The sequence below is a fragment of the Trichosurus vulpecula genome, chromosome 2, assembly GCF_011100635.1.
Source record: "Trichosurus vulpecula isolate mTriVul1 chromosome 2, mTriVul1.pri, whole genome shotgun sequence".
Classification (NCBI taxonomy): Eukaryota; Metazoa; Chordata; class Mammalia; order Diprotodontia; family Phalangeridae; genus Trichosurus; species Trichosurus vulpecula.
This window is the reverse complement of record NC_050574.1, coordinates 373858072-373875761: the sequence shown is the minus strand read 5'-3', so window position 1 is coordinate 373875761 and position 17690 is coordinate 373858072.

Genomic DNA, 17690 nt, shown 5'->3' with positions numbered 1-17690 from the left:
TCAATGAAATAACCAACCATGATTCCAGAGGAACAATGATGACACTTTTTTCTTTTTTAAATCATATTTTCTTTGTTTTCCAATTACACAGAGATAATTTTTAACATTCATTTTTCAAAAATTTTGAGTTCCAAATTCTCTCCCTCCCTCCCTTTCCTTCCCCCTTTCCTAAGACAGCAAGCAATTTGATATAGGTTATGTATGTGCAATCATACATAAACATATTTCCATATTAGTCATGTCATAAAGGAAAACAGAGACTAAAAACCCAAGAAAAATAAAGTAAAAAAAATTTCTTCCATCTGTATTCAGATTTCATCAGTTCTTTCTTTGGATGTGGATGCATTTTTTCCATCATGAATCTCTGGGAATTGTCTTGATTCATTGTATTACTAAGAAGAGCTAAGTCATTCATAGTTGATCAATGCACAATGTTGCTGATACTGTATACAATATTCTCCTGGTTCTGCTCACTTCACTTTGCATCAGTTCATGTAAATCTTTCCAGGTTTTTTTTCTGAAAGCATTCTGCTTGTCATTTCTTATACCACAACAGTATTCCATTATATTCATGTACCACAACTTGTTCAGCTATTCCCCAATTGATGGGCATCCCCCAATTTACAATTCTTTGCCACCACAAGAAAGCTGCTGGACATATTTTTGTACAAATAGTTCCTTTCCCCTTTTTTATGATCTCTTTGAGAAACTTAGTAGTGGTATTGCTGGATCAAAAGGTATGTCTTTTGGGCAGTTACTCTCTAGGGTGGTTAGTTCAGTTCCACCAACTAATGCACTCCACCAGCAGTACATTAGTGTCCCAATTTTTCCCACATCCTCTCCAACATTTATCATTTTCCTCTTCTGTCATATTAGCCAGTTTGAAAGGTTTGAATGGTACCTCAGAGTTGTTTTAATTTGCATTTCTCTAATCAATAGTGATTTAGAGCATTTTTCATATGACTGTAGATAGCTTTAATTTCTTCATCTGAAAACTGCTTGTTCATATATCTTTTCCCATTTATCAATTGGGGAACAACCTGTATTCTTAGAAATATGACTCAGATCTCTATATATTTGAGAAATGAGGCCTTTATCAGAAATACTTGCTATAAAAATTGTTTCCCAGCTTTCTTCTTTCTTTCTTGTCGTTGTTTCATTTGTGCAAAAACTTTTAAATTTAATATCTTCAAAATTATCCATTTTGCATCTTGTAATATTCTCTGTCTCTTGTTCAGTCATACATTCTTTCCTTCTCCATAGACCTGACAGGTAAATTATTCTTTGCTCTCCTAATTTGCTTATTGTATCACCCTTTGTTTTAAATCATATACTCATTTTGATCTTATCTTGATAATATGGCATAAGAAGTTGGTCTGTATGTAGTTTCTGCCACACTGTTTTCCAGTTTTCCCAGCAGCTTTTGTCAAATAGTGAGGTATTATCCCAGAAGCTGCAGTCTTTGGGTTTATCAAATTCTAGGTTGCTATAGTCATATTATGTCTTGTTTACCTAATACATACAGAAATATATATAGTGTCTTGTATACCTAATCTAATCCACTGACCCACCACTCTATTTCTTAGCTAGTAACAGATAGTTTTGATGATTATTGATTTATAAGAAAATTTGAGATCTCACATGCTTAGAGCACCTTCCTTTGCATTTTTTAAAATTAACTTCCTGGATATTCTTGACCTTTCGTTCTTCCAGATGAATTTTGTTATTTTTTTCTAACTCTATACAATAAATTTTGGTAGTTTGATTGATATGACACTGAATAAGTAAATTTATTTAGGTAGAATTGTCATTTTATTATATTGGCTCAGCCTTCCCATGAGCAATTAATATTTTTCCAATTCTTTGTTTCTTTGAAAATTGTTTTGTGGAACAGGGGGCAGAGCCAAGATGGTGGCTGGAAAGCAGGAACTTGTGTGAGCTCCCTGCCAGGTCCCTCCAAAAACCTATAAAAAAATGGCTCTGAACAAATTCTAGAACTGCTGAACCCACAAAATAGCAGAGGGAAGCAGGGCTCCAGCCCAGGACAACCTGGACGGTCACTGGGTGAGGTCTGTTGCACAAGGAGCTGGGAGCAGAGGAGAGCAGAGCCCAGCATGGGCAGCGGGAAGACCAACCAGACCAGGAGCCAGGTGGATTGGGCCCTAGCGCCCTGAATCAGTGAGCTGTGGCAGTTACTAGACTTCTCAACCCATAAACACCAAAGACAACAGAGAAGTTGGGAGAAGTGGGGAAAGAGAAGTGGGAAAAGCTGCTGGGGACAGAGTGATAGGAGTTCGCTGTTTGGCCACTGCCCCGGGGGCAGCGGGGGTGGTGCAGCTACAGAACTATAGCTGCAGTTGCTTCCAGCCCCAGGCTCACCCAGTGGGAGGAATTAAGTGGTGGATCATTGGGGGAGTGCAGAGCCTGCTTAGATCTGAGTGGCAGTCCTGGTTGGAGGTTCTTGGGGGAGGAGGAGTGCTGGTGTGGCAGAGCTTCTTGTGTAGAATTAGCTCTAAAAACAACAGTGCATTCCCTCAAGCTTGGAAGAAAGTACTCTATACTCTACAAGTATAGCCAACAAAAAACTCAAGGGCCAAGTACTTGACTGGGAACATGGCCAGGCAGTGAAAATGGACTCAGATCCAGACTCAGACGTTGGAATCTTTCTTTGGTGACAAAGAAGACCAAAACATACAGCCAGAAGAAGTCAACAAAGTCAAAAAGCCTACATCAAAAGCCTCCAAGAAAAACATGAACTGGTCTCAGGCCATGGAAGAGCTCAAAAACGATTTGGAAAAGCAAGTTAGAGAAGTAGAGGAAAAATTGGGAAGAGAAATGAGAAGGATGCAAGAAAACCATGAAAAGCAAGTCAATGACTTGCTAAAGGAGACCCAAAAAATACTGAAGAAAATAACACCTTAAAAAATAGACTAACTCAAATGGCAAAAGAGTTCCAAAAAGCCAATGAGGAGAAGAATGCCTTGAAAGGCAGAATTAGCCAAATGGAAAAGGAGGTCCAAAAGACCACTGAAGAAAATACTATCTTAAAAATTAGATTGGAGCAAGTGGAAGCTAGTGACTTGATGAGAAATCAAGATATTATAAAACAGAACCAAAGGGATGAAAAAATGGAAGACAATATGAAATATCTCATTGGAAAAACCACTGACCTGGAAAATAGATCCAGGAGAGATAATTTAAAAGTTATTGGACTACCTGGAAGCCATGATCAAAAAAAGAGCCTATATATCATCTTTCAAGAAATTATCAAGGAGAACTGCCCTGACATTCTAGAGTCAGAGGGTAAAATAGAAATTGAAAGAATCCACAGATCGCCTCCTCAAAAAGATCCCAAAAAGAAAACTCCTAAGAATATTGTTGCCAAATTCCAGAGCTCCCAGATCAAGGAGAAAATACTGCAAGCAGCCAGAAAGAAACAATTTGAGTATTGTGGAAACACAATCAGAATAACTCAAGATCTAGCAGCTTCTACATAAAGGGATCGAAGGGCTTGGAATACAATATTCTGGAGGTCAATGGAGCTAGTATTAAAACCAAGAATCACCTACCCAGCAAAACTGAGTATTATGCTCCAAGGCAAAACATGGATTTTCAATAAAATGGAGGACTTTCAAGCTTTCTCAGTGAAAAGACCAGAGCTGAATAGAAAATTTGACTTTCAAACACAAGAATCAAGAGAAGGATGAAAAGGTAAACAAGAAAGAGAAATCATAAGGGACTTACCAAAGTTGAACTGTTGTGTTTACATTCCTACATGGAAAGATGAGGTGTATGATTCATGAGACCTCAGTATTAGGGTAGCTGAAGGGAATATGCATATATATATATGTGTGTGTGTGTGTGTGTGTGTGTGTGTGTGTGTGTGTGTGTGTTTGTGTGTGTAGGTATGTATATATGTGTGTGTGTGTATATATATATATATATATATATATATATATATATATATATATATATATATATATGGACAGAGGGCACAGGGTGAATTGAATATGAAGGGATGATACCTAAAATAATCAAATTAAAGGATGAGAGAGGAATATATTGAGAGAGCGAGAAAGGAAGAGATAGAATGCGGTAAATTATCTCACATAAAAGTGGCAAGAAAAAGCAGTTCTGTAGGAAGGGAAGAGGGGGCAGGTGAGGGGGAATGAGTGAATCTTGCTCTCATTGGATTTGACCTGAGGAGGGAATACCATACATACTCAGTTGGGTATCTTATCCCCAGGAAAGAAGGAGGAAAAAGATAAAAATGAAGGGATTATAGAAGGGAGGGCAGATAGGGGGAGGAGGTAATTAAAAGCAAACACTTTCAAAAAGGGTCAGGGTCAAGGGAGAAAATTCAATAAAGGGGGATAGGTTAGGAAGGAGCAAAATATAGTTAGTCTTTCACAACATGAGTATTGTGGAAGGGTTTTACATAAAGATATGCATGTGGCCTATGTTGAATTACTTGCCTTCTTAGGGAGCGTAGGTGAGGAGGGAAGAGGGGAGTGAATTTGGAACTCAAAGTTTTAAAAACAGATGTTCAAAAACAAAAAAAAATAAGATACACAGGCAATGGGGCATAGAAATTTATCTTGCCCTACAAGAAAGGAAGGGAAAAAGGGATGGGAGGGGAGTGGGGTCACAGAAGGGAGGGCTGACTGGGGAATGGGGCAATCAGAATATACACCATCTTGGAGTGGACAGGAGGGTAGAAATGGGGAGAAAATTCGTAATTCAAACTCTTGTGAAAATCAATGCTGAAAACTAAATATATTAAATAAATTAAATAATAAAAAAAGAAAAGTGTTTTGTAATTGTGTCCGGGGTTTTTCTTGGCAGTTAGACTCCCAAGTATTTTATATTGTCTATAGTTATTTTAAATGGAATTTCTCTTTCTATCTCTTGCTGCTGAGCATAGGTGGTTATATATAGAAATGTTGATCATTTATATGAGTGTATTTTATACTCTGAAATTATGCTAAAATTATTTCAACTAGTTGTTTTAGTTGATTCTCTAGAGTTTTCTAAGTATATCATCATATCACTGGCAAAGAGTCATAATTTTGTTTCCTCATTGCATATTCTAATTCCATTTTTTCTTCTTTTATTCTCATAGCTAACATTCCTAGTATAATATTGAACAATAGTGGTAATAATGGCTATCTCTGCTTCACTTCTGATCTTATTGGGAAGGCTTCTAGCTTATCCCCATTGCAAATGCTTGCTGATGGTTTTAGATAGATACTACTTATCATTTTAAGGAAAACCCCATTTATTTTTATGCTCTCTAATGTTTTTTTTTAATAAGAATGGGTGCTGTATTTTGTCAAAAGTTTTTTCTGTATCTATTGAGATAATCATTCAGTTTCTGTTGGTTTTGATATATTTGATATGGTCAATTATGCTGATTGTTTTCCTAATATTAAACCAGCCCTGCATTTCTGATGTAAATTCCACCTGATTATACCCCATCATCCTTGTGATATATTGATGTAATCTCCTTGCTAGTATTTTATTTAAAATTTTTGAATCACTATTCATTAGGGAAATTGGTTTATGCTTTTCTTTCTCTTTAGCTCTTCCTGGTTTAGGAATCAGCACCAGATTTGTGTCCTAAAAGGAATTTGGTAGGATTTCTTCACCTATTTTTCCAAATCATTTTTGTATTGGAATTAATTGTTCTTTAACTGTTTGGTACAATTCACTTGTGAACTCATCTGTCCCTGGGGATTTGTTCTTAGGGAGTTCATTGATGACTTCTTCAGTTTCTTTTTCTAAGATAGGGTTATTTAAGTATTCTCTTTCTTGTTCTGTTAATCTGGGCAATTGTATTTTTGTAAATATTCATCTATTCACTTAGATTGTCAGATTTATTGGTATGTAATTGGGCAAAATATTTCCTAATTATTGCTTTAACTTCCTCTTCATTAGTGGTGAATTCACTCTTTTCATTTTAGATACTGATAATTTGTTTCTTTCTTTTTTGAATCAAATCAACCAATGATTTATCTATCTTATTGGGTTTTTTTAATCATAAAACCAATTTCTAGTTTTATTTATGACTTTAAATTTACTAATCTCACTTTTGGTTTTCAGGATTTCCAATTTGGTACTTAATTGGGAATTTTGAATTTGTACTTTTTCTAGCTCCAAAGCAAAATTTCTAATCTACTCTCAGTCTCTCTGACATCTAACAGACATTTGCAAAAAACTTGTTGATTGATTGGACTCACTTGGTCTGAGTTCTGTTATCATTATTTACATTATTTTAACATATATGTATATGTATTAAACATATGTATGTATGTATATGTATTATACATATATTTATATATAAATTTGTTGTTCTTCTTTCTTCCTCAATGGACATACTTTTCCCCATGATTCTGAGTTCTTCATATTGGTTCATCCTAACAGCACATTATTATTCCATTGCATTTATAGTGTTAGTGTATCATAGAAAGGACATTGGATGTCATTGAGTCTAATACCCTGATTTTACAAACGAGGAACCTGAGATATTGGGAAATTGTGACTTGCCTATCATCACACAACTGGTAAGAGACAAAATTTGAACCCTGGCCTTTCCTCATTCCAAGTCCAGCACACCATCAACCATGCCATACTGACTCTCAATGTACTATAACTTCTTTAGGTATTATCTAATCAATGGGCACCTTTGTTTCCAGTTTTTTGCTACTGTAAAAAAACCATACTAAAAATATTTAGTATACATGGGACCTTTCTGTCCTTGAATACTTTGAGGTGTAAGCCTAATATTGGAATCATTGCATCAGAAAGTATAAACAATTTAGTAAGTTTTCATACATAATTTTAAGTGGACATCCAGAATGGGTAGAGCAACTCATAGCTCCAACAGTGTCTTAGTGTGCCAATTTTCTCATGGCCATCCTACATTGACTAATTTAATCTTTTTATAATCTCTGCCATTTCATAGGTATGAAGTGATACCCTAGAACTATTTTCATTTTCCTCTCTCTTTGGTGACATGAAACAGTTTTGTTTGTTTTTTTCATTTGTTTGGTGTGATGTTGCTTTTTTTAATCCAGTTCATTTTTTTTCTCTACCCAGGAGAATAGAAGCTTTTTGGCCTTGTTCTCTCTGATGGATTGAGAAGACTCTATGGCTCCTCCATCCATTTTAGGCAATTTCATAGTCTAGGAGAGATATCATTTGGTAATACAGTTCCACCTTCTTTTCAGTATTGATTGTGTATATCCTTATTATTTCAAATAATTTTGGTATTATTACTTGAGTCATTGCAGTATTTGTAGTGAGCTTGTTTTTCTTGATAAACCGTAGTACTCAGCCTATACTGCATTTGTATGTTTGTTATTGAACTAACAATTTTTTCTGTTGTCCATGTGCCTTCCTTTCTCTTTCTCATGGAAATTGTGTAAAGTTCAGTTTTACAGTTTTCCAATGGGGCACTGCCTAAAATATCCCAATCCCCAACAGATTTGGGGTATAATAGATAATGGAAGATATAATCATGTATGTTTTGTCTTGTTCCCATCTCTATAGAAGTACATTACTAGTGACCAGAGTCAACGTTTGGCCTTTGTATTGGGTATACCTTTAAGCAATATGAAAGCAGCCCAGGACAGGTTAAATTTTGGGGGTTAGATATGTATGTGAGCAATGTCCACAATTAAAACCATGAATTCTGTAGGATCAGAGAATCACAAAATTATCTTGGACTACTTATTCTCCCTCACTCATATATCTTTTCAGTTGCTAAATCTTGCAGTTTCTCTCTTCACAACACATCTGAACCCTTCTCTCAACTCACAGCCACCATATTAACTCAGGCTCACATCACCTCTAACCTAGATTATTTTAACAGTCTTCTAATTTTTTTTCCTACCTCTATAGAGTCTCTTACCACTCCAGTACATTCTGCACACTGCTCCCAAAGTAATCTTTAAGTGCAGATCTGACTATATAATGCTCCTATTCAATCAATTCCAGTGACTTTCCATTGCTTTTAGGATAAAATATAAACTCTCTTTAGTTTTATAGACCTTTACAACTAGCTCCAACCTATATTTCCAGTTTCATTGCATATGATTTCCCATCCTACATGCTGTAATCTAGCAATCTAGTGTTTCTGTTCCTTTGTCCTGGATGTCCTTCATGCCTAGAGTCTACTCCCTCCTTCCCTTTGCCTCTAAGAGCCCCTCTTTCTTTTAAGACAACTGTTCAGTGCATCTACTTTTAATTATATAGGTATTTTGCCTGATTCTCCTTTAAGAAACAGCTCAAATACTGTTTTCTACAAGAAGCCTTTCTTGACCCCACAGCTACAAGTTCTCTTTCTCCCAAACTACCTTTTATTGAATTTTTGTATATTATGTATACAGGGATACTATACTGTAATACACAAGGATATTATTTATACAATTTATATGTAAAAGAAATATTCATTCCTTTTATGCTATATATATATGTATGTTCATGCATGTGGGTGTTTGTGTGTGTACTTGTCTGTTCCATTAGAATATGAGATCCTTGTGAATATGGATTGTTTAATTCTTTGTGCTTGTATTCCCAGCATCTAGCACATAGTAGGTATTTTGATAATTACTCAGTTGGTGGATTGAGAAAACAAAATCATCAATCTGCAGCCAAACTGGTAATGAGCTATTCTAAACATGATCCTTGTTCAATAGCTGTATAATTTCTCATTTGATCTGAACTCAAAACCTTAGGACCTAACAGAACACATGTTCCACATGAAGCATGGGTTTTGTATGGAACATGTGTTCCAAATAACCTCTATGCCACCATGAGATATGTGGTTTCTACTTTAATGGAGTTGTGTTGTTTATACAGGCAAAGAAAAAAATGATCAAAGAAAAGTCAGGAAAGATACTAATAAGATTCAATGTAGATTCACTAAAAAACTGAAATCAACAGAAAATCAACTTCCTTTAGCAATTAAGGAGATATAGTCTAGAAAGTTCACTATAAGGAACCTTTCAAACTTTTAATTTTCTATTTCATTTCTAAAAGCTTTAAAAACTTTATTATCACAAATTTTGAATGCAAATTTGGAAGGTTATTCTTTTAATCAAAACAATTTCAGCAAATATTGTCTGAAATTAATCTGAATTATACTCATGAAGTTGTAATAAATATAACTGAACTTTTAAGGATAATAAAAAGATACATGGAAATCTAGAAAGACTTTTTACTTTTCATCTGATCCTTTACTATACAGAAATACAACAAATTGTAATAAAATATATTTGATATGGCTTTAGTTTCATATTTGGTGGGGAAAAATGAATATGTAAAGTTGAATAAAAGTACATTTTAGATCTGTTCCATTTTAGAATGTTATAAACCCAAAGGTTAGCTTCAGAGAGTAATTGCATTTTTTCTGCAATTGCAGAAAAAGATTAACTGGAATTTACTATAGTTTTTAAAAAACCTTGTATTAATGTCAGCTAAAGCCCTAGAGAGCAAATAATACTAATTGAATTATAGTGCTAAAGTAATTAGAATTTGGAGGTAAACAGCATTATCCCATTAGGAAAAAAATGTTTATGGAGATGAAGATGGTCAACTGTGTTTCATTAATTAATAAAGTGTCCATATGTTCTGATTTTTGCAGTGCTAGAGGCTGAAATATTTGGTTGCTCAATGGATAAATCTTGTATAATGGCTTATTTCTGTGAAGTAGGGAAGGGAAATAGATCACTTCTGTTCTTTTTGCTCCTATTGCAATATTTTATTGTAAGTTAATATCAACATTGCTATTTAATGTTTCATAAGAAACAGAATGAGAAAACCAATTAGGAAAACAAGGATATTAAATATTAGGAAGTTGTGACTGCCATAGCAAAGTACAAGCAAATGCATATCAAACCATCAATAATTTTACTCAGAATGTCATGCCATCTAAGAAAATGCATTTTACAATTCCAAACTTTTTTTTCAGGTAGAGTAACAATTACTTTTGTCTCACTGAAAGCTTATATTTTGATCATTAACTTTTATGCTATGGCACCCTATAAAATGAAAAAAAAATAAATGACTCCAAGTTCTCTTCCAATTCTGCAGTTACTATTATAGAATAACAGAAAGGGGGAAGAAAGTGCTAATAATAAATTTTGAAGTAGTTTGTAGACATTAACTTTGAATGCAATAATCTATTCAATTCAATATATATTTTATTAAGCACCATCTATATGCTAGGCAAGGGAAATATTTTAAAAAGTCCTGCTCTTAAAGAACTTACATTATACAGAGGCAAAATAAGACGGGAATAAATACCAAAAATGTTTAAAATAAACACAAAGTAATATTTTTGTTTATGGAACATAATAGCTGTGGGCTAGAGGAGGAATGGAGGAGAATCAGGAAAGGTCTCCTATAGGAGACAGTGCTTTAGCTGAGCTTTGAAGAGACCTGGACATTCTAACAGGCTGAAGTGAGGAAGGGTGAGCATTTCAAGCATGGGAGAAAAAAACCCAGTGCAATGACACCAAGGTAGGAGTTGGATTGTCATGTACAGCAGACAGCAGTTTGGCTGGAATATGGAGTGTGGGCAATGGGATGTGGAGAAAGACAGATTCATGATCAGCTTGTAAAGATTTGCTTCAGTGGAAGGCTTTAAATGCTGCTCTCACCCCACTCTCCCCATCCCCGGAAAAAAAATTTGCATTTTTTCCTAGAGCACATTTTGAGCCCTTGAACTTTTTCAGTAGAGGAATGACATGGTAAGACTTGCTTTTTAGGAATATCAATTTTGCAGTTTTATGTAGACTGGCTTGAAGAAGTAAGAGACTGAATGCAGAAAGACCAATTAGAAGGTTATTGCAATAGTACAGGAGAGAAGTGATGTAATATAGAATCAGGATGGGGATAGTGTGAGTGGAACAAAAAGGGACAAATCAGAATTAGTAGAAGTAGACCTAAATAGACTTGGAAATGATTAGGTTTGGGAAGTGCTGGTGAGTGATAGTAATTAGAAGAGATTAGGAAAAAGTCCATGATAAAAGTTGAAGAATATTCAGGGGTTTGAGGGATTAATTCTCAAGATACCTGTTAAGTGCAAAGAAAAGTCAGCTAGTGACCCTAGTTAGGATTAAGTTTATTAGTTTAACTACCTCTGTCTGGTGTTGCTTGAAAGTCTGTTGTCCAAGATGCCTCTTTCTTAAAGTAATTAATTCTTTGAAACTTTAATTTAAGCCTTTGTGGGGATCCTATCACCCAAAAACTTTTTCGTGAGTCTCTACCCAAACCACATAGCTAGTGTAATGAAGCCAACTTCACTCCCAAAATCCTTTTCAGGCTGACAATCAGATGAATCTGAGCAAGAAAAAAAGCCAAGTAAAGAATTCATTATTACTCATGTCCACATTCTTACCTTTTAATACATTTCAGTCAGCAACAACAGTAACAGTACCTTAGCTATATTTGTGCTATATTTTGCCCAATCTAAAACTGCACTGATTCCCTACAGATGTTTCTTTCAAACTCATTTATGTTCTGAGGCCCAAGGAGGTTAAGTAAACTTTCCCAAGGTCACATAGTGTATTAGGAGGGCAGAGTTTATAATCTCAAAGAGGATCATAAACATGTCTGAAAGGTTCGGAACCGCCGGATATAAGAAACTCTCAAAGTAGAAGGCAGAAGAATCAAAACATTTATTTAGGCTCCACAGTAACCAACCCATGAACCAGCAACCCCATTTTGATATATTGATCAAAAGCTTCCAGGCCCAATAAGTACGCCTTGAAAGAGTAACCAGGAGGCTACAGAGAAGCATGATTGCGTAAAGCAAAATCATGTTTCCCCCTCTATGGTAATAAGATTACCCACTGGCCTGAAGTCTTTGTTCAGCTTTCTCCCGTAGGTCAGCTCTGCTACTGGCAGCTCCTGCTTCAGCTGTGTCTGTGGCAGTGGCTGTAACTGACGTAACTGTCGTAACTGCCTCTGTAACTGCCTCTGGCTCCAACTGTCGCTGTAACTGTCGCTGTAATGGCCTGAAGTCTTTGTTCAGCTTTCTCCCGTAGGTTAGCTCTGCTACTGGCAGCTCCTGCTTCAGCTGTGTCTGTGGCTGTGGCTGTAACTGACGTAACTGTCGTAACTGCCTCTGTAACTGCCTCTGGCTCCAACCGGAAAAGGAAAAGAGAGAATCTTCAAGCTGTCCTCTCCCCTCTTATAGAGTTTTTGACATCATCAAGCACCGCCTGAACGACCAGGGCCGATTGGTTCTTAACTTGGCCCCTCCCCCTAGCGTAGCCGTTAACACCTCCCCTCAGCCAGCCCCATGACTCATCACACAGGAAGTTGTCTGCTTCCTGGAATGCTCTTTGGGCTTCCTGCCCCGGAAGAGCAACCCACAGTGTCCAGAGGCTCAATGAGGTAAGCTGAGTCATTCAAAGAAAACAAAGGCCATTCTGGCTACACTCCACCCCTTGTTATAGGATACATAATCTAATCAGCCATGTATCCTAGAACATACATTGTGATCCAATTACAAAGGAAACTAAAACATATCATTCATTATAAAGCAAAACATATCATTTGGTGACATTCCTAAATATTGGTTTACGATTCAAATGTGATCCACCCCTAGGTCCCAGCAAGATAATCTCTTCAATCAATCATCCCCAAAATAATTATTAATAATTCAAATGTCCACCCCTAAATCCTTGTATCCATTACATAGGATCAATAATATCATAACAATAAAACAACACAGCAAGGATAACACAAAATAAGTAAACAGAACACTATCATCATTTCCACCCCCCTTGAACGATTGGGGCTCAAAATCTTGGGGTGAGGGGTGAAGGTCTCATTTTCCATAGCTTCTTCATGCTGAAATTGGATGTAGAGATGGCCCTGCCCCCAAAAAGTCCCATTCCAGAGGTCATTTCTTTAACGAGCTGGCAGGAATTCCAAGAATGCTACATGCTTAGGCAGTCACCGGAAAGTGCAGGGTGCTTAAGCCTGAAGGAAACAAAACTAGCAACAAGGTTAGCCAAAACAAAGGACAGAAAGAATAGACAAGTATGGACTATAATTCTTCAAATAAAATCATCTCAAGTTTGGTTGAGATTTCAGTTATGCAAAGATCCAACATCAGAGCCAAACTCAGGTGGGAAATGTTTCTTTTCAAAAGGAACATAATGAGGAAGCCAAGGGGATCCCACCCTAGATAGAGACTAAGATTGTCCTCTCAGCCTTTCCCCAAATGTACAAGTTTTCATCCGTTAATCACACAAGGTCACCTTCAGTCTGAGTGGCTTGTGGGCTTGCAGGAGCAGTTCTTATTTCCCTATTTCTCGTGTTATCAAGTCCTCTATACATTCTGTATAATTCATTGGTTGGAATTCCATCTATCATTTCAAAACCTACCCCTGCTCTCAATAAAGCAGTAAACATTTCTTTCCTTGTTACTCTCCTTTGGCGCCAAGTTTGCTGGTTATTCACCCTTCTCTCTCGAGGAGATCTATCCCTTCCCCAGTCACCTAAGTCATGTAACTGTAAAATCTTATTTATCACTGTTGTAAGACGGCTCCCTACTTCTCCAAGTAATAAATTCAAAATTAGTTGTTTATAAGCAGGGGGAGCTGTCCTAATTATTAAATTCCTATGAGGCAGTTCCATTGGATCATTGTAATATTTGTCTGAGGTTCCTATCATAATGGCAGTCTTCATTACCTCCTCCTTTAGTCTCATGATACAATCTCTAAGTGAATACCAGGGTCTGTGCTCAGTGGGCCACATAGAATCAGTAGCATATCTCTTATTGCATCCCACAGCGGCTAATGCCAACAGAGTAGTCCTGCTATCACCATCTCCTTGCTGATGATGTTCCCTAAAAGCTTGTTGAACTAGAGGATCATGGCTGATACCTATGAATCTCATGCAGTCTGTCCTATCTACTGATATTCCACTGGCCCCTTGATCACTGAGTCTTACCATCCAAGATATCAATGGTTCTCCTATTCTTTGGCTGAATCTACTCAAAATATCTGTGACCTCTTGCGGTGAGAAATCTTCCTGAATTTCCCTTGTAACTGAATCTTCACCTCGGGTTTCTGTCTTCCTCCTTTGTATGGGTCGAGCCCTTGTTTGATCATTTAACCATCTCCTATGCTCTGTGTGAGGCACATCCTGAACCCCAGTAGTGTTTTGTGCCTCAGCCCCTAACATTGTCTCATTCTCTCCCCACTCACTTCCTCTGCCACCATGGCTAGGACGAAGCAGGCAGTCAGGCTCTTTCTGGGCTGGGTTGAAATGCACTCTGGGCTTTTTTGGTCTCCTGTTGCTCTTAGCCACATTAATAGAAAAGTTCTCATTTGAGTCAGTTTGGTCTCCTGCTATCTGAGATTCCCCTTCTTCCTGTGGGGTAGGAGTGCCCCCATGTCTTTCACTTAATCTCAATCTTTCGTATACTAGCCGGTAGGCTGATAACACTATCCAGCTTTGCCTAGATAGTGATGCCCCTGACTGAATCCCAACTTCTCGTAAACACTTTTCCAAATCCCTAGGATCTCCTCTCCGTAGCCTTGGTTCCCAGTTTTCACAGGGTCCAGCTTTTTTAGCCAATTCTTTTGCTAGGGAGGAATAAAATGGATCCTCCCATCCTGGGATATTCATCTCTTCCTCTGGAATTGTTCTGCTTCTAAATAGAGATCTTATACCTAGCGATCCCATCCTCGTCGCCAAATGTATTAGGAGGGCAGAGTTTATAATCTCAAAGAGGATCATAAACATGTCTGAAAGGTTCGGAACCGCCGGATATAAGAAACTCTCAAAGTAGAAGGCAGAAGAATCAAAACATTTATTTAGGCTCCACAGTAACCAACCCATGAACCAGCAACCCCATTTTGATATATTGATCAAAAGCTTCCAGGCCCAATAAGTACGCCTTGAAAGAGTAACCAGGAGGCTACAGAGAAGCATGATTGCGTAAAGCAAAATCATGTTTCCCCCTCTATGGTAATAAGATTACCCACTGGCCTGAAGTCTTTGTTCAGCTTTCTCCCGTAGGTCAGCTCTGCTACTGGCAGCTCCTGCTTCAGCTGTGTCTGTGGCAGTGGCTGTAACTGACGTAACTGTCGTAACTGCCTCTGTAACTGCCTCTGGCTCCAACTGTCGCTGTAACTGTCGCTGTAATGGCCTGAAGTCTTTGTTCAGCTTTCTCCCGTAGGTTAGCTCTGCTACTGGCAGCTCCTGCTTCAGCTGTGTCTGTGGCTGTGGCTGTAACTGACGTAACTGTCGTAACTGCCTCTGTAACTGCCTCTGGCTCCAACCGGAAAAGGAAAAGAGAGAATCTTCAAGCTGTCCTCTCCCCTCTTATAGAGTTTTTTGACATCATCAAGCACCGCCTGAACGACCAGGGCCGATTGGTTCTTAACTTGGCCCCTCCCCCTAGCATAGCCGTTAACACCTCCCCTCAGCCAGCCCCATGACTCATCACACAGGAAGTTGTCTGCTTCCTGGAATGCTCTTTGGGCTTCCTGCCCCGGAAGAGCAACCCACAGTGTCCAGAGGCTCAATGAGGTAAGCTGAGTCATTCAAAGAAAACAAAGGCCATTCTGGCTACACATAGGCAGTTAGTAGAAGAGTCTTAATTTGAACTCAGGTCCTCTGATTCTAAATGCAGCAGCCCTTCCATTAAACACTATTACCAGAACTTACTACATGCTACTTTATTTTTATTTGTTACTAGAAACTATTTTCCCAGTTATGTGAAAGGATATGTCATACTTATGTGCGATAAATTCATTCCTTGTGTGTTACAGAGGTAGTAATTATAATCTCAGACAAAGCAACAGCAAAAATAGACCTAATTAAAAGAGATAAACAGTAAAACAATATTTTACTAATGATACATAGACAATGAATTAATATCAATACTAACGTATTCACCAAACGGCATAACATCTGAATTCTTAAGAGAAAAGGTAAATGAGTTACAGGAAAAATAAACAGTAGTAGAAGGAGATGTCAGTTCATCCTTCTCAGATCTAGATAAATCTAACCAAAAAGAAAAAAAAGAAAGAAAGAATTACATAGAATTTTAGAAGTTAGTTTAGATTGACCTCTGGAGGATATTCAATGGGATTGGGAAGCAGTATACTTATTCTTAGCTTTGCATGACACTTACACAAAAACTGATCATATATTAAGGCATTAAAACCTTGCCAATAAGTGTGCAAAATTAGCATATTAAATATTATGGACCATAATACAATAAAAATTAAAATCAATAAAAGGCCTTTAAAGATTAAAAATTAATTTTAAACTAAGATGTTAAAAAATTATTGGATCGGGGGTGGAGCCAAGATGGCAGCTGGAAAGCAGGGACTTGCCTAGGGTTCTCCCCCAGGACCCTCCAAACACTGATAAAAAATGGCTCTGAACAAATTCTAGAATTGCGGAACCCACGAAATAGCAGAGGGAAGCAGGGCTCCAGCCCAGGACAGCCTGGATGGTCGCTGGGTAAGGTCTATTGCAGGGAGCTGGGAGCAGAAAGGAACAGAGCCCAGCATGGGCTGTGCCTGGAACAACCAGACCAGGAGCCAGGTGGAACAGGCCCTAGCACCCTGAATCAGTGAGCTGTGGCAGTTACCAGACTTCTCAACCCACAAACACCAAAGACAACAGAGAAGGTTAGTGGGAAAAGCTGCTGAGACACAGTGAAAGGAGTTGGCTGTTTGGCCACCACCGTGGGGGCAGCAGAGGTGATGCAGCTACAGAACTACAGCTGCAGCTGCTTCTGGCCCCAGCCCACCCGGTGGGAGGAATTAAATGGTGGATCAGAGCAGGAGTGCAGAGCCTGCTTAAGATCTGAGTCGTAGTCTGGGTTGGCGGTACTTGGGGGAGGAGCGGCACTGGGGTGGCAGAGCTTGATATGTAGAAATAGTTCTGAAAACAACAGCACATCCCCTCAAGCTTGGAACAAAGTACTCTCTACTCTACAAGCAGTCATACCCTGATGAAAAACTCAAGGGTCAAGTAGTTGTCTGGGAACATGGCCAGGCAGCAAAAATGGACTCTGATTCAGACTCAGACTTTGGAATCTTTCTTTGGTAACAAAGAAGACCAAAGCATACAGCCAGAAGAAGTCAACAAAGTCAAAGAGCCTACATCAAAAACCTCCAAGAAAACTATGAACTGGCCATGGAAGAGCTCAAAAAGGATTTGGAAAACCAAGTTAGAGAAGTAGAGGAAAAATTGGGAAGAGAAACAAGAATGATGTGAGAAAACCATGAAAAACAAGTCAATGACTTACTAAAGGAGACCCAAAAAAATACTGAAGAAAATAACACCTTAAAAAATAGACTAACTCAAATGGCAAAAGAGCTCCAAAAAGCCAATGAGGAGAAGAATGCCTTGAAAGGCAGAATTAGCCAAATGGAAAAGGAGGTCCAAAAGACCACTGAAGAAAATACTATCTTAAAAATTAGATTGGAGCAAGTGGAAGCTAGTGACTTTATGAGAAATCAAGATATTATAAAACAGAACCAAAGGAATGAAAAAGTGGAAGACAATGTGAAATATCTCATTGGAAAAACCACTGACCTGGAAAATAGATCCAGGAGAGATAATTTAAAAATTATTGGACTACCTGAAAGCCATGATCAAAAAAAGAGCCTAGATATCATCTTTCAAGAAATTAGCAAGAAGAA